The following is a 26,490-nucleotide window of genomic DNA, read 5'->3' on the forward strand; positions in this document are numbered from 1 at the left end:
AAGAATCAATTAAATGAAACATCTAATTAGGGCTCAAAAATATAAACCTTGAACAGTTCACCGTTCTGAACGGTATTGACAAAATGAATGAGACAAAACGCTATAATCTCCCCAATCGCTCTTGCGTAGGCACATGTAAGGCCATTATATCTATTTTCATGCCCAAGTATGACAGACGTCTAGAGAACATGAAAGACTCCTCCACAAAGAGACATCTTATGCAAAAGGCCATATATAAATCACGTTAAAAAAAAGTAGGCGGAACACGTATAGTGCTACATAAAATCAATCTACCGTAAGAACTAAAATCACAGAGAAGGACGGAGAACACGTCAGATCACCCGTCAAGCCTTTAAGCCCCCTGCTCACATACATAGTATAGAAGGGATTTGAAAAGCCATAACCCAAAAACTGAAAGGAAGCTTTAATATCCCGCCACCTTCTTCTCTCCACAACATAACAGATATATTAGGACAATAAAGTAAAGAGAGAAAGAGGAAAAAAAAAGAACGTTTTATTGATTTAGATTAAAACACGCAATAGATAAGATGCATCTGAGTGTTCGGGACTAAAGCCCATTACATGGCTCTCCTGCTGTGCAGTACATCTCTGCATGCCTGCATTCCAGATACCAGTTCTCTACTTTGGCTTTAAAGGGAACCTGTCACCCCCAAAATGGCTGGTGAGGTAAGCTCACCGGCATCAGGGGCTTATCTACAGCATTCTGTAATGCTGTAGATAAGCCGCCGATGTTACCTGAAAGAGGAGAAAAAGACGTTAGATTATACTCACCCAGGGGCGGTCCCGCTCTGGTCCGCGTCCGATGGGTGTCTCCGGTCCGCTCCGGCGCCTCCCATCTTCATTCCATGGCGTCCTCTTCGGGTCTTTACGCCGCGGCTCCGGCGCAGGCGTACTTTGTCTGCCCTGTTGAGGGCAGAGCAAAGTACTGCAGTGCGCAGGCGCCGGAAAGGTCAGAGAGGCCCGGCGCCTGCGCAATGCAGTACTTTGCTCTGCCCTCAATAGGGCAGACAAAGTACGCCTGCGCCGGAGCCGCGGCGCGAAGACCCGAAGAGGACGTCATGGAACGAAGATGGGAGGCGCCGGAGCGGACCGGAGACACCCATCAGACGCGGACCAGAGCGGGACCGCCCCTGGGTGAGTATAATCTAACGTCTTTTTCTCCTCTTTCAGGTAACATCGGCGGCTTATCTACAGCATTACAGAATGCTGTAGATAAGCCCCTGATGCCGGTGAGCTTACCTCACCAGCCATTTTGGGGGTGACAGGTGCCCTTTAAACATGAATCAATATAGTCTTTGTTTGCCCTTTACTTTCCGGTTCTAAAAGTGTCATTTACTTTGTGGCGGAGTGTACTTCTATGAACTATCAAAAAGTGAAGTAAAACATATAAATAAAAGGGACATTATTAAAGGTAATGTGTCCGTAGGATCAACCCTCCTAAGCCATCTATATGGGCATGCAGGTCAAAGGAAGCTGAATAAAATAATACCTTGATATCGCTAATCCAATGTCTCGTTCCCGAAAAATCTACATCTTTTCTTAATATGTAATTGAGATCATACGGAGATCCATGTCCGGCCCACAGACCTTCAGTATCTGACTCCAGTGCTTATTGTAAATGAAAAGGGGCGTTACCAGTGTGAGACATGTAATGACTTACTGTCTTGATACTGAAGATCTGTGGGCCGGACATGGATCTCCTTACGAGTTCATTTACATATTAAGAAAAGATGTAGATTTCTCAGCAGCACGGAGTATATAACACAGCCCACGGAGTACGGTATATAACACAGCCCACGCAGGATATAACACAGACCACGTAGTATATTGCACAGCCACATAGTAAATAGCACAGCGACGTAGTATATAACACAGGCCATGCAGTATAAAACACAGCCCACACAGTATATAACACAGCCCACGCATTATAACATAGCCCACGCAGTATATAACACAGCCCACGCAGTATATAACACAGCCCACGCAGTATATAACACAGCCCACGCAGTATATAACACAGCCCACATAGTATATAACACACCCCACGTAGTATATAGCACAGCAACATAGTATATACCACAGGCCACACAGTATATAACACAGGCCACGGAGCATATAACAGGCCACGTAGTATATAACAGCTCACGAAGTATATTGCACAGCCACGTAGTATATAACACCCCACGTAGCATATAGCACAGCGATGTAGTATATAACACAGGCCACGCAGTATATAACACAGCCCACACAGTCTATAACACAGCCCACACAGTATATAACACAGCCCACACAGTATATAACACAGCCCACACAGTATATAACACAGCCCACAGTATATACACAGCCCACTTAGTATATTGCACAGCCATGTAGTATATAATACACCCCACATATCATATAACTCAGCCCGCGCAGTATATAACACAGCCCGCGCAGTATATAACACAGCCCGCGCAGTATATAACACAGCCCGCGCAGTATATAACACAGCCCGCGCAGTATATAACACAGCCCGCGCAGTATATAACACAGCCCGCGCAGTATATAACACAGCCCGCGCAGTATATAACACAGCCCGCGCAGTATATAACACAGCCCGCGCAGTATATAACACAGCCCGCGCAGTATATAACACAGCCCACGCAGTATATAACACAGCCCACGCAGTATATAACAGCCCACGCAGTATATAACACAGCCCACGCAGTATATAACACAGCCCACATAGTATATAACACACCCCACGTAGTATATAGCACAGCAACATAGTATATACCACAGGCCACACAGTATATAACACAGGCCACGGAGCATATAACAGGCCACGTAGTATATAACAGCTCACGAAGTATATTGCACAGCCACGTAGTATATAACACCCCACGTAGCATATAGCACAGCGATGTAGTATATAACACAGGCCACGCAGTATATAACACAGCCCACACAGTCTATAACACAGCCCACACAGTATATAACACAGCCCACACAGTATATAACACAGCCCACACAGTATATAACACAGCCCACACAGTATATAACACAGCCCACAGTATATACACAGCCCACTTAGTATATTGCACAGCCATGTAGTATATAATACACCCCACATATCATATAACTCAGCCCGCGCAGTATATAACACAGCCCGCGCAGTATATAACACAGCCCGCGCAGTATATAACACAGCCCGCGCAGTATATAACACAGCCCGCGCAGTATATAACACAGCCCGCGCAGTATATAACACAGCCCGCGCAGTATATAACACAGCCCGCGCAGTATATAACACAGCCCGCGCAGTATATAACACAGCCCGCGCAGTATATAACACAGCCCGCGCAGTATATAACACAGCCCGCGCAGTATATAACACAGCCCGCGCAGTATATAACACAGCCCGCGCAGTATATAACACAGCCCGCGCAGTATATAACACAGCCCGCGCAGTATATAACACAGCCCGCGCAGTATATAACACAGCCCGCGCAGTATATAACACAGCCCGCGCAGTATATAACACAGCCCGCGCAGTATATAACACAGCCCGCGCAGTATATAACACAGCCCGCGCAGTATATAACACAGCCCGCGCAGTATATAACACAGCCCACGCAGTATATAACACAGCCCACGCAGTATATAACACAGCCCACGCAGTATATAACACAGCCCACGCAGTATATAACACAGCCCACGCAGTATATAACATTGTGGGCACAATATCCTTGTTAAAAAAATAATTAAAATAAATATAGTTACAGTGGGGCAAAAAAGTATTTAGTCAGTCAGCAATAGTGCAAGTTCCACCACTTAAAAAGATGAGAGGCGTCTGTAATTTACATCATAGTTAGACCTCAACTATGGGAGACAAACTGAGAAATAAAAATCCAGAAAATCACATTGTCTGTTTTTTTATCATTTTATTTGCATATTATGGTGGAAAATAAGTATTTGGTCAGAAACAAAATTTCATCTCAATACTTTGTAATATATCCTTTGTTGGCAATGACAGAGGTCAAACGTTTTCTGTAAGTCTTCACAAGGTTGCCACACACTGTTGTTGGTATGTTGGCCCATTCCTCCATGCAGATCTCCTCTAGAGCAGTGATATTTTTGGCTTTTCGCTTGGCAACATGGACTTTCAACTCCCTCCAAAGGTTTTCTATAGGGTTGAGATCTGGAGACTGGCTAGGCCACTCCAGGACCTTGAAATGCTTCTTACGAAGCCAATCCTTCATTGCCCTGGCGGTGTGCTTTGGATCATTGTCATGTTGAAAGACCCAGCCACGTTTCATCTTCAATGCCCTTGCTGATGGAAGGAGGTTTGCACTCAAAATCTCACGATACATGGCCCCATTCATTCTTTCATGTACCCGGATCAGTCGTCCTAGCCCCTTTGCAGAGAAACAGCCCCAAAGCATGATGTTTCCACCACCATGCTTTACAGTAGGTATGGTGTTTGATGGATGCAACTCAGTATTCTTTTTCCTCCAAACACGACAAGTTGTGTTTCTACCAAACAGTTCCAGTTTGGTTTCATCAGACCATAGGACATTCTCCCAAAACTCCTCTGGATCATCCAAATGCTCTCTAGCAAACTTCAGACGGGCCCGGACATGTACTGGCTTAAGCAGTGGGACACGACTGGCACTGCAGGATCTGAGTCCATGGTGGCGTAGTGTGTTACTTATGGTAGGCCTTGTTACATTGGTCCCAGCTCTCTGCAGTTCATTCACTAGGTCCCCCCGCGTGGTTCTGGGATTTTTGCTCACCGTTCTTGTGATCATTCTGACCCCACGGGGTGGGATTTTGCGTGGAGCCCCAGATCGAGGGAGATTATCAGTGGTCTTGAATGTCTTCCATTTTCTAATTATTGCTCCCACTGTTGATTTCTTCACTCCAAGCTGGTTGGCTATTGCAGATTTAGTCTTCCCAGCCTGGTGCAGGGCTACAATTTTGTTTCTGGTGTCCTTTGACAGCTCTTTGGTCTTCACCATAGTGGAGTTTGGAGTCAGACTGTTTGAGGGTGTGCACAGGTGTCTTTTTATACTGATAACAAGTTTAAACAGGTGCCATTACTACAGGTAATGAGTGGAGGAAAGAGGAGACTCTTAAAGAAGAAGTTACAGGTCTGTGAGAGCAAGAAATCTTGATTGTTTGTTTCTGATCAAATACTTATTTTCCACCATAATATGCAAATAAAATGATAAAAAAACAGACAGTGATTTTCTGGATTTTTATTTCTGTTTGTCTCCCATAGTTGAGGTCTAACTATGATGTAAATTACAGACGCCTCTCATCTTTTTAAGTGGTGGAACTTGCACTATTGCTGACTGACTAAATACTTTTTTGCCCCACTGTATATACTCACCTTTCAGCGGCCCCCGGATCCAGCCCAGGACTTTAGCGATGCTCCTCGCGACGCTCCGTTCCCAGTAATGCCTTTCGGTAATAACTCGTGATCATGTAGCGGTCTCGCAAGACCGCTAAGTCATCATCTCGCGAGACCGCTACGTGATCTCGAGTCACTGCCGCAATGCATTCTTGGGACCGGAGCGTCGCGAGGAGCGGGAAAGGGTGCTGCGGACGCCGGAAGGTGAGAATATAATGTTTTTTTTTAATTATTATTTTTAACATTATCTGTTTTTACTATTGATGCTGCATAGGCAGCATCAATAGTAAAAAGTGAAGCGGTGTTTAACTCCCGCCCCAATAACGCTCATTTGTCACGGCCGGCCGGACGCGACCAATCAGCGACTCGGGATTTCCGTTACGGAAGTTACAGACAAACAGACGGAAGTACCCCTTAGACAATTATATATAGATAGCTCTGGAACGCTTCAAGGTATCACACTGATTCAAAGACTATTTTTTCGTGACATATTGTACTTCATGATAGTGGTAAAATTTCTCCGATATAACTTGCATTTATGAAAAAACGGAAATTTCGCAAAAATGTTGAAAATGTTGCCATTTTCAAACTTTAAATTTTTGTACCCTTAAATCAGAGAGTGGTGTCACACAAAATAGTTAATAAATAACATTTCCTACATGTCAACTTTGCATCAGCACAATTTTGGAAACAACTTTTTTGTTAGGACGTTATAAGGCTTAAAAGTTGACCAGCGATTTCTCATTTTTCCAACAAAATTTACAAAGCCATTTTTGTTAGGGACCACCTAACATTTGAAGTGACTTTGGGGGGTCATTGTAACAGAAAATACCCAAAAGTGACACCATTCTAAAAACTGCACCCCTCAAAGTGCGCAAAACCACATTGAAGAAGTTTATTAACCCTTCAGATGCTTCACAAGAACTAAAGCAATGTGGAAGGAAAAAATTTACATTTTACTTTTTTCACAAAAAATTTACTTAGGAACTATTTTTTTTTATTTTCACAAGGGTATCAGGAGTAAATGAAGGCACAAAATTTGTTGTGCAATTTCTCTTTAGTACGCCGATACCCGTGGGGGAAAGCCACTGTTTGGGCGCATTGCAGGGCTCAGAAGGGACGGAGCACAGTTTGACTTTCTGAATGCAAAATTGTCTGGAATCAAATGGTGGCGCCATGTCACGTTTGGAGAGCCCCGGATGTACCTAAACAGTGGAAACCCCCTCTAACTCCAACCCTAACCCCAACACGCCCCTAATCCTAATCCCAAACATAACCACAACCCTAGCCCAATCCTTACCCCAACCCTAACTTTAGCCCAACTCACTTTAGCCCAACCCTAAATTTATCCCAACTCACATTAGCCCAACTCAGTTTAGCTCAACCCTAATCCTCACTTTAGACCAACTCACTTTAGCCAAACCCTAACCCTCACTTTAGCCCAGCTCACTTTAGCCAAGCCCAACTCACTTTAGCCCAACTCACTTTAGCCCAACTCACTTTAGCCCAACTCACTTTAGCCCAACTCACTTTAGCCCAACTCACTTTAGCCCAACTCTAACCCTAATGGAAAAAGAGAAATACATTTTTTATTTTATTATTTTTAGCTGACTAAGGGGTGATAAAGGGGGGTTTGATTTACTATTATTTTTATTTTGATCACTGTGATAGGGTCTATCCCCGTGATCAAAATCAATCTATAGGAAAAATGTCCTATTGTTGCCAGGTGTCGGCCGGCAGATCTCGGCGGGCGCACTGCGCCGCCATTTACTCCCAGGAGAAGATGCCGGTGACCAGAGGGATTTCACGGGGGGAAGGAGGAGTTTCAGGGACAACGGAGATACCGGGGGTGGGGGGGACCCTATTTCTCTCTCCTCTGATGTGCGATCACATCAGGGGAGAGAGAAATTAAATGGAAAATCTGACTTTTTTGCGGCAGCCGTTATATCTTTAATAACGGCGACCGCAACACCGGGGTCAGTAAAAACTGACCCAAATCACGTTCTCTGGGGTCTCAGCTACCCCCCGGTAGCCAAGACTCCAGAGAAACTCTTGGATTCGTCTGTCCATAACCCTTTTTTCCAATGTTCCTCTGTCCACTGTCAGTGTTCTTGAATCCAAGTTTAAGGCATTTGTATCACACAGAAGAACATTTGTGAGACGCAGAACAACAGAAAAGTTGCTGGAAGAGTGCCTGACGCCATCTGTCAAGCATGGTGGAAGTAATGTGATGGTCTGGGGTTGCTTTGGTGCTGGTAAAGTGGGAGATTTGTACAAGGTAAAAGTGATTTTGAATAAGGAAGGCTATCACTCCATTTTTGCAACGCCATGCCATACCCTGTGGACAGCCCTTGATTGGAGCCAATTTCATCCTGCAACAGGACAATGACCCAAAGCACACCTCCAAATTATGGAAGAACTATTTAGGGAAGAACCATTAAAAAACCGTATTGCTTCGTCTAAGGGAAAGTGTGTATTGAATGTATGTTGCCGGTTACTTAAATAACAGGAGTTTAATTGGCATTGGTGGCAGTCTGATGACGGCGCTTCCGTCGGCGATCCCGCGTGATGTCACTGCTAGTCGGCGTCACGTGACGCCTGACCACTCCCCCGCGCACTTTCCCTTAGACGAAGCAATACGCGAAACGCGCGTCGGGTTGCTGCCACCACCTTGAGGTAATATCCCAGGCTGTTTTTCTTTATACATGTTACTTTGTAAATTTCTTCACATGTGAATTAACCTTTTTGTAGGCTGCTGCATCACTCAGGTCACGGTATGCACTTTGAACCAATTAGTTTCACTATTGGTATGAGACTGGCTCACTATATATTAAGGATTACATTCCTTTTATGCAGGCTACTATACTATACAGGCTGTTATATTATTTAGATCACTGTATGCACTTTGAACCAATCAGTTTTACTATTGGTATGAGACTGGCTCATTATACATTAAGGACTATATTCCCTTTATGTAGGCTACTATACTATATAGGCTGCTATACTACTTAGATCACTGTATGCACTTTAAATTATTTTGGTTTTTTGTATGATTTTTTTGTTCATTTAAGGATTATATTCCTTTTGATTTCTGCTGTAGCCTTCATACAAAATAGATAATGCCACATGTTTTTTGGAGTCTGCATTTTCTTTGGTAGGCCCTATTATTAATATGCCTGGGTTTATATTTATATGCGCATAGTGCCATTTATTATCTCATTTTTAACATTGTTTTTTTTGGCGAAGGGAAGTACCTTGTTTGGACCCCATTAAATTGATCCTTGCGCACATTTGTATTAGAATTAAACACTTGTTCATTAACCCTGTGTATATTTAACATCATTGCATTGTATTACCTCTTGGTGGTTTTTTTGCATATTTTCTTCCTCCATTTTTTTATTTTTGTTTATTGATGTTGTACCTTTGTAGGTCTTTAACAAAACTGTTATTTTATGGCTAAATAGCTTCTAGGTTCGTTTTTTTGATGGTTATATTGATTTGAAGCTTTGCCATTTATCTAGGCAGGTATTTTCCTTTTTGATGTATTTAGGGAAGAAGCAGGCAGCTGGTATTCTATCTGTAATGGAGTGGCCAGCGCAGTCACCAGATCTCAACCCCATTGAGCTGTTGTGGGAGCAGCTTGACCGTATGGTATGTAAAAAGTGCCCATCAAGCCAAACCAACTTGTGGGAGTGGCTTTTGGAAGCATGGGGTGAAATTTCTCCAGATTACCTCAGCAAATTAACTGCTAGCATGCCAATGGTCTGCAATGCTGTAATTGCTACAAAGGGAGCATTCTTTGAAGTTTGAAGGAGAAAATTATTATTTCAAAAAATCTTTTTTTTCGAACCTTGTCAATGTCTGGACTAGATTTTCAATTCATTTGGCAACTCATTTGATTAATAAAAGTATGAGTTTTCATGGAAAACACAAAATTGTCTGGGTGACCCTATACTTTTGAACGGTAGTGTACATTCGCTATGCGGCTTGTTTAAAAAAAAAAACGAGCATTCGGTCCTATTGGTCCAACTACCCTGTTCAAGCTACCCCTATGTTTTCTGCCTTTCTTCCTAGGACCAGTTATGAAATGCTCATGAGATTTTGGCATTTTAACAACAATAGTCGATGCCTGCCCAAAAATGCCCCAGAACATGACAGACTATTCAATATCAGACTCATCATTGAAGACTTAACAGAAAAGTTCTTAAACAAACAGAAAACATTTCCATTGAGGAGTCCCTTGTAACATTCAAAGGAAGACTGCACCTCAAGCAATTTATTCCTTCTAAGAGGGCAAGGTTCGGAATAAAGCTTTACAAAATGTGCGAGAGTTCAACTGGATATACATCAGCTTTTCGCATTTATGAGGGGAAAGACAGCCAACTAAACCCACCAGGATGCCCTACTTATATGGGAACATCTGGAAAAGTCGTTTGGGAGCAGATAACTCCATTTTTACAAAAAGGCTACAATCTGAATGTTGACAACTACTACAACTAGGATACCCCTATTTAAAAGTCTAGTTGAACATAACATAGGGGCTTGTGGGACCATTTGCAAAAACCGTCAGCGGTTTCCACAATCGTTGGTCAACGAAAAGTTCCAAAAGGGGCAGTCAGGGTCTTTATGCAATGGAGAGCAGCTTTCCCTTAAGTATAAGGATAAAAAGAGATTTTTATCTTGAGCTCGATCCACACAGATGCCATTGAAGAACAGTTATCCACTACTCGAAAACCTGTGTCTGTCATTGACAACAAATATATGTGGGGTGTGGACCTTGCAGATCAGGTTCTACAGCCATACAAGGTATCAAGAAAATCATATACCTGGTATAAGAAGTTAGTCATTTATTTGTTTCAAGTGGCCACATAAAATTCTTTCGTGATATACAAAAAAGCCGGAAATGCAGATAATTTCCTTGATTATCAGGAAAAGGTAATTGAAAATCTTGTTTTTGAAAATGTTGTCCCCACCCATCCTTTAGAATCTGAAGAGGTCAGAAGACTCACTGAGCGACATTTTATTGCACTCATCCCAGTAACAGGAATAAAAAAGAACCCCCCAAAGATGTCGTATATGTTCCAAGAGAGGAATGAGGCATGATACCCATTATTGCCCACAATGCCCATCATTACCAGCCTTATGCCTCCATGACTGCTTTAAAATCTTCCACACAGAACCACGTTTTTAAACTGTTTTGACATTCAAGTATTTGGTTTATTTAGTGACCGACACATTTGAGTAGAGCTGTCTTAATTTTCAAGGGTAGGTGGAGGGATATCTCCAGAGACACAAACTGTGCATAATATATTGGGCACTACCATGACACTTTTGCTCTAAAACTTCCAATATGTGTTTCTGGAAATCATCCATGTAGTGCAAATGGTCACTATATCCATAGATGAATTCCCAGAGGGGTATCATTTCCAAAATGGGGTCACTTCAGGGGGATTCTGTTGTTCTGGCATGTAGCGGCTCTCCAAAATACCCCTCTGCAAATTCATCTATGGGTGAAGTGACCATTTACCTATTTACCTATTTTCCAATGTAAATTCTGGGGTTAAAAAAAACATTTTAGTGGTAAAAATGTAATTATTGATTGGTTCTCTTACTGATTATTATAATAATAACTAACGTTATTAAACGGAAGAAGAGATAATCTTGGCTCTGGCCAATAAAGATCTTGAAAATGATAGGTCATTAACCTTATGCCAGAAATATAAGTATGATTCTATTAATTAGACTGATTATGTTCTTATTCTACTTTGTTTATGTATTGTTTACTCGCTTTAATAAACATGATTTACACAAAAATGTAATTATTTTTTCTTCACTGCCCAATGGTATAATTGTCTATGGAATAGCCGTGGTGCCAGTTTGCTCACTGCAGCACTAGAAGAATTTATTCAGGGAAGTATTTTGTAAAATGCAGTCATTTGGGGGGGCTTATGCTGTTCTGGCACCTTAGGGGCTCTGACAATGTGACATGTCACCCACAAACAATTCCAGCAAAATCTGCTCTCCAATATGGTGCTCCTTCCCTTTCGAGCTCGGCCATGCACCCAAACAGTGATTTACCCCCACATATGAGGTGTCAGCATACTCAGGATAAATTGCACAACAACTTTTGGAGTCCAAGTTCTCCTGTTACCCTTTGGAAAATAAAAAATTGAGGTCGAAAAATCATTTTTGTGGAGAAAACATGATTTTTTTATTTTCACGGCTCTACGTTATTAACTTCTGTGAAGCACTTGGGGGTTCAGAGTGCTCACCACACATCTAGATAAGTTCCTTGGGGGGGGTCTAGTTTCCAAAATGGGGTCACTTGTTGGGGGTTTCCACTGTTTAGGCACGTCAGGGGCACACCAAACGCAACATGACATCAGCTATCGATTCCAGCCAATTTTGTATTCCAAAAGTCAAATGGTGCTCCTTCTCTTTCATGCTCTGCCATGCTCCCAGACAGTTTTCCACCAAATACTGGGTATTGTCATACTCAGGAGAAATGCACAACAAACCTTGGGGACCACTTTTTCTTGCTACCCTTGTAAAAATAAAAAATTGAGGTCGAAAAGATAATTTTTGTGGAAAAAATATGATTTTTTATTTTCACAGCTCTACGTTATTATCTTCTGTAAAGCACTTTGGGGTTCACCACACATCTAGATAAGTTCCTTGGGGGGTCTAGTTTCCAAAATGGGGTCACTTGATGGGGGTTTCCACTGTTTAGTCATGTCTGGCACTCTCCAAACGCGACACGGTGTCCACTATTGATTCCAACCAATATTGTATTCCAAAAGTCAAATGGTGCTTCTTGGATTCCGAGCCCTGCCGTGACTTCAAACTGTAGCTTTCTATCACATTTGCGGTATCGACGTATTCAGGAGAAATCGCACAACAAGTTTTATTATGCTTTTTTCTCCCTTGTGAAAATGAAAAATTTGCAGTTGAAGTAAAAGTTTTGTGGGAAAAAGTAAAACTTTCATTTTTTCATTCCACATCTCACTAATTCCTGTGAAGCACCAGAAGGGTTAATAAACTTCTTGAATGTGGTTTTGAGTACCTTGAGGGGTGCAGGTTAGTGATGAGTATGCTCGTTACTCAGGTTTCTACGAGCATGCTCGGGTGCTCTCCGAATATTTTGGCGTGCTCGGAGATTTAGTTTAGGTCAACGCAGCTGCCTGATTTGCGGCTACTTGACAGCTTGAATACATGTGGGGGTTGCATAACAAACAGGGAAATGTTTTTTAAATATTTTGTGCAATATGACTCTCTGATTTAAGGGCATAAAAATTTAAAGTTTGAAAATTGTGAAATTTTCAAGATTTTTACCAAATTTCCTTTTTTTTTTCCCACAAATAAACGCAAGTCATATCGAAGAAATTTTACCACTATCATAAAGTACAATATGTCACGAGAAAAGAGTCTCAGAATCACCGGGATCCGTTCAAGCATTCCAGAGTTATTCATAAAGTGTAAAAATTGCCCCGGTCACGAAGGCAAAAACAGGCTCGGGCGCGAAAGGGATAAAAACATAGTAGGCTGCTGGGAAAGAGGTTGGATGGAGTTTAAAGTGACTCCATCTGCATCAAAGTGAATGGTTCTGTACAGGGATTTGTCTAAATCCTGTTTTTTTTTAGCGATTTAGATGGAAACACCAAACATAAGGCATGGGATAAATGATCAGAGTCTAATGAGATTTTTGGGCAGAATGAACAAATCAATAGCAGTTCAAGAAGCGTTTTTATTTTTATATGCAGTCCACTCTGCGGTATAAGTGATAACACGACTTTATACTCCAGGTTAGAACAATCACAGCAATAACAGATTTAAAGCGGTTATGTTTTGCTACTTATGCATACTAAAAATTTACATTTAGATTTTATACTTCTTACTATCCAGTAAAAGTAATAAAACAACTTTATTCTTTGGGTGAGAGTGATCAGAATGAGCGTGAAATTGGGCATGATCACCATTCAGTCTTTGCAGCAGGAAAATCTGCTGAAAATACTGGACTGTCCTCAGGAAAAAAAATGGACGCTTTTCGCATGTGTTTTTTCTTGTTCATTGGAATCAGTGAAAAATGCTGCAGATCTGAAACTACTTCAAATCTGCAAAGAAAATAAGCAGCATGTGCATGAGATTTCAAAAATGTAATTCACCTTTGCTGGTACTATAAAATGGTGTGTTTTTTTTCCACAGGCAAAATGCAACACCCTTAGTTAGCTTTTTTTGTTTTTATGTATGGTTACTTTTGCACACAAATATTTTTTAGGAAAAAAACAAAATTGTTTATAAATTGCGATATACAGAGCTGTAAAGTTATTTTTCCAACATGTCTTTTAGGCGATGAGATGATATTTTTAGCTGTACCAGTTTGTTGTGATTATTTATGGTGTTCACTGTAGGGATTAAATGGTGTAACAAAGCTATAGATCAGGTTGACCAAGACAATACCAAAAATCTGTACTACGCATATTTATTGGCAAAACAGTTTTAGGTTTTGGGTTTTTTTTACAGTTTCATTTTACTTGGTCTTTATGGGACTTGAACATGTTAGTGTTTGATTACTAGTCTAACACCCAGCAATATTGATGCATTGCAGAGTATTAGACCTACCAGTCATACACTGACAAGAGGCCTGCTGGATCCTGCCATAAGCTGGGTCTAACAAGCCACAGAGCTGGAAGTCATAGTTTGACCTCTAAATGTAAAGACATCCATCAGTTTCCTTCAGCCACGTCACTAGGGTTGGAATGGGCCATTCCGTTAAAATAGGGAGTCCCCTCTCTCTTACAACTTTCTAAATGCTGCGATCGCTATTGATTTAGAAGGTTTGAAGTGAACCTGTCAGCAGGATTTTGCTCAGTAAACTACAAGTATTGTCACGTTAGCGCTGTTACATTGATTCTCCACAGAGATATAGATTTTAGTCTGAGAGAGGAATCACAGGTTCCCATACAGATGAGGACTGTATTCTAAGAGAGGATTGGCATTGATAGGTCCTAGTAATGAGAAACGCCTTACCGTGGCTTCCAGGTACACATGAATTGGCCAATTTATGCGCTAAGCTTTCTCAAATTTTCATATTTCTAGTGCAGTAATGCAATTAAATTTTCATATTTGCAAGCTATGGCGCTACAGAGTACTGCCTTATTTATTGGATTTCCTTGGTTTCTCTGGCCTAGAGCTCAGAGATAAGACTCTGCTTACAGTCCCGCCCTGAAGCACGGGCATCTCATTAACTGAAAACTTCTAACACTGATTATACAAGAACCACCAGACTGATTTCTTCACCCGAGGTATCATTTTAATCAGTGTAACAACGCCAACATGAAAATGCCTGTATTTTACTTCGTAAAATCACGCTGACAGGTTCACTTTAACAGCCAGGAATGGTGTCAGCAACGTCCCTGGCTGTCACTATAGAGACTCAGTGTCAGTTAAGCCATGCTCCTGGCAGCAATTACGCCAACTTTTTCCTCCATTATGACATAGACCTTCCCCATTATAATGTACATATACATCAAATATCAGGGAAGGAGGAAGGAAACCATACAACACTGTAAAGCAAAACCGAAATGCCAAAATTGCTGTTTTGCTTTTTTTTTTGTCATTGCACCTCCCCTTAAAAATGCAATAAAAAGTAATAAAACATTGTATGGACCCCAAAATGGTTTAAAAACATCAGATGGGTCATTCCATGGTAACTTACGTTACATTCACAAGCCAAAAAATGGCACAAAAAGGAGTGAATGTACATTGTACATTAAACTATTCTCATTAGATTTCAACACAGTTTGATTTTTCACCAATAAAATTAAATACAAAATACAGTGTTATTACTTGGTAACTTACATTACAAAAAAAGGAAAGGCAATTGTCCTTCATGAGTCTGCCAAATTTTCTGTTCTGGTAAACAGGGGAGAAACACTATTTTTATTGTATTAAAACACCATAGTCCCAGCAACTTTAAAAAATTAAATTTAACCTCTCAAGTTAAAAGCAACAATTTGCAACAATTTTTATTACAAGAAATATAGATAACTTATGTTACTAAGCTGATAGTAACTTACGTTACAATATGTTACCATCCATTGGATTAAACTTATTATAAGGTGAGTTACCACCATCTTTGTAACGTAAGTTACTATATTGTGATGTAACGTAAGCTACAATGGAATGACCCAGTTGAACAAGCAAAAAAATACAAATCAATTCCCTTACACAGCTCCAACAATTGGAAAAAAATAGATTGCAACAAACCATTTTTTAATTTTTAATAGTTTCCACATTTTTCTCAACACAAACATAAATAACCACTTCTTTAAGTTTCGTCTTGCTTGATTGATCCATGGTCTCTCAGACTCAAAATAAAACAGCCACACTCAATTTAACACGCAATCATTAACTTTACAAAACATATTGTGTTTTATTGTATAAGACCATTGAATTATAAACACTAAAATCAAGAAAGATAGTAAGAGATATCTATTTCACAGTACTAATGATAGCAAATCAACAGTAAACGCAACTGTACTAGTGATTGTCAATGCTGAAACATGAAAAGAAAAAAATTATAGCTCATCTTTAGATGTTGTTTTAGCTAATATTTTCATGCTCTTGTGGCACATGGTTAAAAAAGTGCACTCTAAAGCTTTGGCCACAAGATTTGGGCTTCATCACTATAGAAACATCTATGGGCTCATGCAGACAATCGTATACATCGGACGTGCGATGTCCAATTTCTAACCGGATAGCACACGTACAACACACTGACCCATGTCATTCAATAGTGTTGTGCAAATGTACGACTCTTCTCGGTCCAAGTGTCCGTGAGCACCAAGAAAAAACTGAAAAAAAAACCCTGCAACATGCACTCCTTTCTTGGGAGACTCATCCATTTAAGTCTATGAGTTTGTAAAAACAAAACAAAAAAAAAACGGATTTCACACAAAAAATAACATGGTATTTGATTTTTAAGGATACATTTCTATTATAAACTTAGAACAGTATTTGCTCATGTACATTTTTTAATGTAGTTATATGAAAACGCACACGGATGTGAAACGGACATAAACTGACAAACGGAAAATCGGACCATAAATTAGAAAAAAAATCTTTTCTTATGTTCATCTGCAGCCGCCCTAAAAACTGAAGCATCAAACCCTGTAAAAAACAAAATTTGTGTCAGTCTCAAAACGTGGCCATGACTGTACTTTGCTGCCTATCATATCACACCTTTGACTAATTTCTAAAGGTGGCGCATTGAAAAAGTAAGGAGGTCCTTCTATTGCATATGCCAAGGTTACATGAAGATTTGGTTTTAGGCTAAAATCAAACTTTATGCAAGCATGATGAAGCCATGGCCAATGAAAAAAAAAAAAACTCCTAACTTATGAAAGTCTTCTGTCCATTTTTTTTTAAATTGTTAACTGCATAAATTGATGGAATATTCCAGTTTGGGAATATTCCGTAAACACTCGAGTAAAGCAGAATGTTTCAGCACACTCTTTTGTGCTAAAAACGCAAGACCCCCCCCCCCCCCACCCCGGCTTATACTCAAGTGAGGTGTCCAGAAAATGGAGGGGGAGCAGCACATCACGTGGGAAGGAGCCGGCTGCTGCGGCTAAAACCTGTGCCCGCTGCTAAAGAGAAATGAATATTCACTGCGCTGGCAGTAAATACTCATTTCCCTGTAATCGCACGCAGTGTTAGCCACAGCAGCCGGCTCCTGAAGCTGCCGGGCAGTCACGTGTGCCCGCTTACCTAAGAGAAATGAATATTTACCTCTCTCCACTCCCATGGGCATGGAGAGACGTGAATATTCATTTCTTTTAAGTAGTGGGCACACATGACCTCCCGGAGGCTGACACTGTGCGCGCTACTAAATACTCACTGCTCTCGACGCACGTAGTTCCGGCCTGGGGATCAGTGAGCATTCCGGCAGCTGTGCTCTGCTTGTGAGCAGTGCAAGTCCCTTCCATGCACTGCTTACAAGGAACTGCTGGCACCGGAACAAAACGCTGCGAGGGAGCGCAGGAAGGTACCGTATATACTCGAGTATAAGCCGAGATTTTCAGCCCAAATTTTTGGGCTGAAAGTGCCCCTCTCGGCTTATACTCGAGTCACGGTCTGTGGCAGGGTCGGCGGGTGAGGGGGAGAGGGCGCTGAGGCATACTTACCTAGTCCCGGCGATCCTGACGCTCCCCCTGCCCGTCACACTGTCTCCGGGTGCCGCAGCTCTTCCCCTGTACAGCGGTCACGTGGGACCGCTCATTAAACTTATGAATATGTACTCCACTCCCATAGGGGTGGAGCCCCATATTCATTTCTCTAATCAGCGGTGCCGGTGACCGCTGATAGAGGAAGAGGCTGCGGCACCCGGAGACCAGCTGTCCGGGGGAAGGAGCGGGACGCCGGGAGCAGGTAAGTATCGCATATTTACCTGTCCTCGTTCCACACGCCGGGCGCCGCTCTGTCTTCCCGGCGTCTCTCCGCTCTGACTGTTCAGGTCAGAGGGCGCGATGACGCATATAGTGTGCGCGGCGCCCTCTGCCTGATCAGTCAGTGCGGAGAGACGCCGGGACGGGATGCTGAGGAGCTGCAAGCAAGAGAGGTGAGTATGTGTTTTTTTTATTGCAGCAGCAGCACCAGCGTTATATATGGCACAGATTTATGTGGAGCATCTATGGGGCCAAACTGAACGCTGCAGAGCATATAGGGCACAGCTATATATGGATCATCTATGGGGCCAAACTGAACAGTGCAGAGCATATAGGGCACAGCTTTATAAGGAGCATCTATGGGGCCATAATGAACGGTGCAGAGCATATATGGCACAGCTTTATAAGGAGCATCTATGGGGCCATAATGAACGGTGCAGAGCATATATGGCACAGCTTTATAAGGAGCATCTATGGGGCTATAATGAACGGTGCAGAGCATATATGGCACAGCTATATAAGGAGCATCTATGGGGCCATAATGAACGGTGCAGAGCATATATGGCACAGCTTTATATGGAGCATCTATAGGGCCATAATGAACGGTGCAGAGCATATATGGCACAGCTTTATGTGGAGCATCTATAGGGCCATAATGAACGGTGCAGAGCATATATGGCACAGCTTTATGTGGAGCATCTATGGGGCCATAATGAACGGTGCAGAGCATATATGGCACAGCATATATGGCACAGCTTTATAAGGAGCATCTATGGGGCCATAATGAACGGTGCAGAGCATATATGGCACAGCTTTATATGGAGCATCTATAGGGCCATAATGAACGGTGCAGAGCATATATGGCACAGCTTTATGTGGAGCATCTATAGGGCCATAATGAACGGTGCAGAGCATATATGGCACAGCTTTATATGGAGCATCTATGGGGCCATAATGAACGGTGCAGAGCATATATGGCACAGCTTTATATGGAGCATCTATAGGGCCATAATGAACGGTGCAGAGCATTGTATATGTGGCACAGCTTTATATGGAGCATCTATGGGGCCATAATGAACGGTGCAGAGCATTCTATATGGCACAGCTATATATGGATAATATATGGGGCAATAATCAATGGTATGGAGCATTATATATGGCACAGCTTTATATGGAGCATCTATGGGGCAATAATGAATGGTATGGAGCATCTATTTTTATTTTTGAAATTCACCGGTAGCTGCTGCATTTTCCACCCTAGGCTTATACTCGAGTCAATAAGTTTTCCCAGTTTTTTGTGGCAAAATTAGGGGGGTCGGCTTATACTCGAGTATATACGGTAAGTATGATGATTTAATTTTTTTCATGTTTTTGATGGGGGCTAATAATACCAGGATAAGGATGGGGCCATGCAAACAAGGCTAGGCATGGGGCCATGCAAACAAGGCTAGGCATGGAGCCATGCATACATGGATAGGGATGGGGCCATGCATTTAAAGATAGGGATGGGGTCATGCATACCAGGATAGGGATGAGGAGCCATGCATACCAGGATAGGGATGAGGAGCCATGCATACTAGGATAGGGATGGGAGCTATGTAAACAGGATAGGGATGGGAGCTATGCATACCAGGATAGGGATGGGAGCAATCAATACCAGAATAGGGATGGGGCCATGCATACCAGGACAGGGATGGGGCCATGCATACCAGGATAGGGATGGGGCCATGCATACAAGTATAGGGATGGGCCATGCATACAAGGATAGGAATGGAGCCATGAATACAAGAATAGGGATGAGGAGCCATGCAGACAAGGATAAGGATAAGGAGCCATGCAGACAAGGAAAGGGATGAAGAGCCATGCAGACAAGGATAGGGATGAGGAGCCATGCAGACAAGGATAGGGATGAGGAGCCATGCAGACAAGGATAGGGATGAGGAGCCATGCATACCAGGATAGGAATGAAGAGCCATGCATACCAGGATAGGGATGAGGAGGGCATGCATACCAGGATGGGGATGTTGAGGCTGTGGGCACCAGGATGTGAATGAGGGGACAATGCATACCAGGATGGGAATGAGGGAACAATGCATACCAGGCTTATACTTGAGCAGTGAATGAAGCTGAACATCACAGCCTTGATAAATATGTAGCAGCCGCTGTACAAAGCTGCAGAGCTGCTCCTATGCTCTTAAATAGGAGCTGATCTGCAGCACCCGGGAGTGATTCCTGCACATTGAACACAGCTCTGATGTTACACATCATACAATGTTTATATCCAGCTAAAGCAAAAGTTAATAACGGATCAGTGGGGAGTGCTGGGTGTCAGACACCCACCAATAATAATATTCATGAACTATCCTTAGGGGAGATCTTCAAATATCACACCCAAGACAATCCCTTTAACAGTCCATGACATACATTTTTGTCACAGGTCATGTGAGGGATGTATAAAACTGGATCAGTAACTGAACCTGCTCTATATTGGTCAGATGCTGGCTGTGGTAAACAGCCAGCATCTGCCTCTAAGAGCAGTGATCGAAGCGACCAGCAATTACTGCTCTTTAGCCATTTAAATACTGCTGTCAATCACTGACTCTGATGCCGGGGTGCTGATGGGTTACATAGCAGCCAGTCCCTGCTCTAAAGGGACCTGACAATTATGTGAACCCGGCAATACATGAACGCTTCTTTCAAGTTTTGTAAAGTTAAAGGGGTATTCACATCGCCAATATCATATCCCAATATGTAGTAGGTGCAACAATAATAATAATTTTAGCAAATGCCTCCAATTAGAAATGTAATATAATTCTTTTGATTTGCGATGTCACTTACCCCATGTGCAGGGCATTGCAGGATCTTAGTTATTCATGGTAATGACCACTAATTATCACTATATGAGTGGTTATAACCATCTACTATATAATTGTCTAAGGGTCACTTCCGTCTGTCCTTCTGTCTGTCATGGATATTCATTGGTCGCGGCCTCTGTCTGTCATGGAAATCCAAGTCGCTGATTGGTCGTGGCAAAACGCCCACGACCATTGCCACGACCAATCAGCGGCGGGCACAGTCCGGCGGCAACATGGCCGCTCCTTCCTCCCTGCAGTCAGTGCCCGCTCCATACTCCCCTCCAGTCAGCGCTCACACAGGGTTAATGCCAGCGTTAATGGACCGCGGTGTAACGCACTCCATTAACGCAGCTATTAACCCTGTGTGACCAACTTTTTACTATTGATGCAGCGCATGCAGCATCAATAGTAAAAAGATCTGTTACAAATAATAATTAAAAAAAAAAGGTTATTCTCACCCTCCGACGTGGCGCGCTGTCTTCGGCAGTGCAAGCGGCAGGTTCCGGTGCCAAGGATGTTATGCGAGAAGGACCTGCCATGACGTCACGGTCATGTGACCGCGACGTCATCACAGGTCCTGCGCTCATACCAACCCTGGGACCGGAAGCGGACGCGTGCACCGTACACAGGCGCCAGGGCTTCAACGGCACTTCAGAAGGTGAGTATATGTTTATTTTACGTCACTGGGCAATATACTACGTGGCTGGGCAATATACTACGTGGCTGACCAATATACTACATACTACGTGGCTGAGCAATATACTACATACTACGTGGCTGGGTGTCTGGGCAATATACATGACTGGGCAATATACTACGTGGCTGGGCAATATACTACGTGGCTGGGCAATATACTAAGTGGCTGGGCAATATACTACGTGGCTGGGCAATATACTACGTGGCTGGGCAATATACTACGTGGCAGGGCAATATACTACGTGGCTGGGCAATATACTACGTGACTGGGCAATATACTACGTGGCTGGGCAATATACTACATCGCTGGGCAATATACTACGTGGCTGGGCAATATACTACGTGGCTGGGCAATATACTACGTGGCTGGGCAATATACTACGTGGCTGTGCAATATACCACGTGGGCTGTGCAATATACCACGTGACTGGGCAATATACCACGTGGCTGTGCTATATACCACGTGGCTGGGCAATATACCACGTGGCTGGGCAATATACCACGTGGCTGGGCAATATACCACGTGGCTGGGCAATATACCACGTGGCTGGGCAATATACCACGTGGCTGGGCAATATACTACGTGGCTGGGCAATATACTACGTGGCTGGGCAATATACTACGTGGCTTGGCAATATACTACGTGGCTGGGCAATATACTACGTGGCTGGGCAATATACTACGTGGCTGGGCAATATACTACGTGGCTGGGCAATATACTACGTGGCTGGGCAATATACTACGTGGCTGGGCAATATACTACGTGGCTGGGCAATATACTACGTGGCTGGGCAATATACTACGTGGCTGGGCAATATACTACGTGGCTGGGCAATATACTACGTGGCTGGGCAATATACTACGTGGCTGGGCAATATACTACGTGGCTGGGCAATATACTACGTGGCTGGGCAATATACTACGTGGCTGGGCAATATACTACGTGGCTGGGCAATATACTACGTGACTTGGCAATATACTACGTGGCTGGGCAATATACTACGTGGCTGGGCAATATACTACATCGCTGGGCAATATACTACGTGGCTGGGCAATATACTACGTGGCTGGGCAATATACTACGTGGCTGTGCAATATACCACGTGGGCTGTGCAATATACCACGTGACTGGGCAATATACCACGTGGCTGTGCTATATACCACGTGGCTGGGCAATATACCACGTGGCTGGGCAATATACCACGTGGCTGGGCAATATACCACGTGGCTGGGCAATATACTACGTGGCTGGGCAATATACTACGTGGCTGGGCAATATACTACGTGGCTGGGCAATATACTACGTGGCTGGGCAATATACTACGTGGCTGGGCAATATACTACGTGGCTGGGCAATATACTACGTGGCTGGGCAATATACTACGTGGCTGGGCAATATACTACGTGGCTGGGCAATATACTACGTGGCTGGGCAATATACTACGTGGCTGGGCAATATACTACGTGGCTGGGCAATATACTACGTGGCTGGGCAATATACTACGTGGCTGGGCAATATACTACGTGGCTGGGCAATATACTACGTGGCTGGGCAACATACTACGTGGCTGGGCAACATACTACGTGGCTGGGCAACATACTACGTGGCTGGGCAACATACTACGTGGCTGGGCAACATACTACGTGGGCTGTGGAATATACTACGTGCACATGCATATTCTAGAACACCCGATGCGTTCGAATCGGGCAACCATCTAGTGGATATATAAGTAACAGAAATGTCCTGCACATGGGGTAAGTGACATAGCAAATCAAAAAAATTATATTACATTTCTAATTAGAGATATTTGATATTGCTATTATTACTATTACACCTTCTACATATTGTGATAGGATCTTGGAGATGTGAGTACCCCATTAACTTGAAACTGGACATATAAAACCTATTAAGACCTCATTCAGATATCAGTGATTTTTCTTGTATGCAAAAAATGGTATAGTTTCCATCAGTTTTTACTATTCGTGACATTTTTTCATAAAAAAAAATCATATAAAGTGTAAAGTTCTTCCTACCCATTGCAATGTTAAAAACAGACATTATACATTATAGAGAAAAAATGATAATTACTTACCGGTAATTTGATTTTCCCCTCACTCATGACAATACACATGAGAGAGATAAAGGATACGCCCCAACTACTGGACAGGAAGCCTCTAGCACAAAATAAAAAGACAGCTCCCACGTCCTCCTTCATTGTTTTTTCCAAGGAGTCAAGGGATCTTCTAATAGAGAGGGAGCACCCGTATAGGATATTACACCTGAAGAAAGATCCCCAGAATATCCTAATTCAATGAATTGTGCTTCAGTAGGGAAGATTGTGAAAGTTTCAGCTATTCAATCAAGAAAATGTTTCTCTATCGATTTGGAGCTTCAACAAAAAAGCACCAACAAGAGTAAAAAAAGAAAAGAATTCTTTTTACAGTTTCCAACTTTTTGCTCTTTTTTCCCAGAGAGGGTCTATATTTAGATACTTCACTTCACAACCCCTGGAAAAATTATGGAATCACCGGTCTTTGGAGGATGTTCATTCAATTGTTTAATTTTGTAGAAAAAAAGCAGATCACAGACATTGCACAAAACTAAAGTAATTTCAAACGGCAACTTTCCTGCTTTAAGAAACACTAAAAGAAATCAAGAACAAAAAATGTGGTAGTCAGTAATGGTTACTTTTTTTAACCAAGCATAGGGGAAAAATTATGAAATCACTCAATTCTGAGGAAAAAATTATGGAATCACCCTGTCAATTTTCATAACCAAAACTAACACCTGCATCAAATTAGATTTGCTTGTTAGTCTGCATCTAAAAAGGAGTGATCACACCTTAGGCTACGTTCACATTTGCGTTGTGCGCCGCAGCGTCGGCGACGCAACGCACAACGCAAACAAAAAAGCAACAAAACGCACACTAAAACACTGCGTTTTGCGACGCATGCGTCCTTTTTTGCCGAAAGTTGGACGCAAAAAAAATGCAACTTGCTGCGTTCTCTGCGCCCAACGCTTGCGGCCATGCGTCGCAAAACGCAGCACAACGCATGTCCATGCGCCCCCATGTTAAATATAGGGGCGCATGACGCATGCGGCGACGCTGCGGCGCCCGACGCATGCGGCGACAAACGCTAATGCGAACTTAGACTTAGAGAGCTGTTGCACCAAGTGGACTGACATGAATCATGGCCCCAACACGAGAGATGTCAATTGAAACAAAGGAGAGGATTATCAAACTCTTAATAGGGTAAATCATCACGCAAAAGATGTTGGTTGTTCACAGTCAGCTGTGTCTAAAATCTGGACCAAATACAAACAACATGGGAAGGTTGTTAAAGGCAAACATACTGGTAGACCAAGGAAGACATCAAAGCGTCAAGACCGGAAACTTAAAGCAATATGTCTCCAAAACAGGAAATGCACAACAAAACAAATGAGGAACGAATGGGTGGAAACTGGAGTTAACGTATCGAACTGTAAGAAACCGCCTAAAGGAAATGGGATTTACATATAGAACAGCTAAACGAAAGCCATCATTAACCCCTTAGTGATAGAGCCAATTTGGTTCTTAATGACCAGGCCAATTTTTATAATTCTGACCAGTGTCACTTTATGAGGTTATAACTCTGGAACACTTCAACGGATCCTGCTGATTCTGAGACTGTTTTTTCGTGACATATTGTACTTCATGTTAGTGGTAAAATTTCTTCGATATTACTTGCGATTATTTATGAAAAAAACAGAAATATGGCAAAAAATTTTTAAATTTTGCAATTTTCAAACTTTGTATTTTTATCCCCTTAAATCAGAGAGATATGTCACAAAAAATAGTTAATAAATAACATTTCCCACATGTCTACTTTACATCAGCACAATTTTGGAAACAAAATTTTTTTTTGTTAGGGAGTTATAAGGGTTAAAAGTTGACCAGCAATTTCTCATTTTTACAACACCATTTTTTTTTTTAGGGACCACATCACATTTGAAGTCATTTTGAGGGGTCTATATGATAGAAAATAACCAACCATTCTAAAAACTGCACCCCTCAAGGTGCTCTAAACCACATTCAAGAAGTTTATTAACCCTTTACGTGCTTCACAGGAACTGAAACAATGTGGAAGGCAAAAATGAACATTTAACTTTTTTTTGCAAACATTTTACTTCAGAACCATTTTTTTTTATTTTCACAAGTGTAAAAACAGAAATTTAACCATAAATGTTGTTGTGCAATTTCTCCTGAATACGCCGATACCCCATATGTGGGGGTAAACCACTGTTTGGGCGCACCACAGAGCTTGGAAGAGAAGGAGCGCCGTTTGACTTTTTCGATGTAGAATTGGCTGGAATTGAGATCGGACGCCATGTCGCGTTTGGAGAGCCCCTGATGTGCCTAAACAGTGGAATCCCCCCACAAGTGACACCATTTTGGAAACTGGACCCCTTAAGGAACTTATCTAGATGTGTGGTGAGCACTTTAAACCCCCAGGTGCTTCACGGAAGTTTATAGCGTTGAGACGTGAAAATAAAAAGTCGCATTTTTTCTACAAAAATGATCTTTTTGCCCCAAAATTTTTATTTTGACAAGGGTAACAGGAGAAATTAGACCACAAAAGTTGCTGTGCAATTTCTCCTGAGTACATCGATACCCCATATGTGGGGGTAAACCACTGTTTGGGCGCACTGCAGAGCTTGGAAGAGAAGGAGTGCCATTTTACTTTTTCAATGTAGAATTGGCTGGAATTGAGATCGGACACCATGTCGCGTTTGGAGAGCCCCTGATGTGCCTAAACAGTAGAAACCCCCCACAAGTGACCCCATTTTGGAAACTAGACCACTTATGGAACTTATCTAGATGTGTGGTGAGCACTTTAAACCCCCAAGTGCTTCACAGAAATTTATAAAGTAGAGCCGTGAAAATAAAAAATCCTTTTTTTTCCCTCAAAAATGATTTTTTTTTAGCCTGCAATTTTTAATTTTCTCAAGGGTAACAGGAGACATTGGACCCCAAAATCTGTTGACCAGTTTGTCCTGAGTACGCTGATACCCCATATGTGGGTGGGGGCACTGTTT

General features: G+C 42.4%; 1 protein-coding gene across 4 annotated transcripts in view; it reads right to left on the reverse strand.

Moving 5' to 3' along the window:
* Positions 1–26,490, reverse strand: part of MCPH1 (microcephalin 1) — a 435,753-nt gene that overhangs the window by 339,853 nt on the left and 69,410 nt on the right. The gene's annotated exons all lie outside the window — the stretch shown is intronic.

The sequence above is a fragment of the Ranitomeya variabilis genome, chromosome 2 (assembly GCF_051348905.1).
Source record: "Ranitomeya variabilis isolate aRanVar5 chromosome 2, aRanVar5.hap1, whole genome shotgun sequence".
NCBI lineage: Eukaryota > Metazoa > Chordata > Amphibia > Anura > Dendrobatidae > Ranitomeya > Ranitomeya variabilis.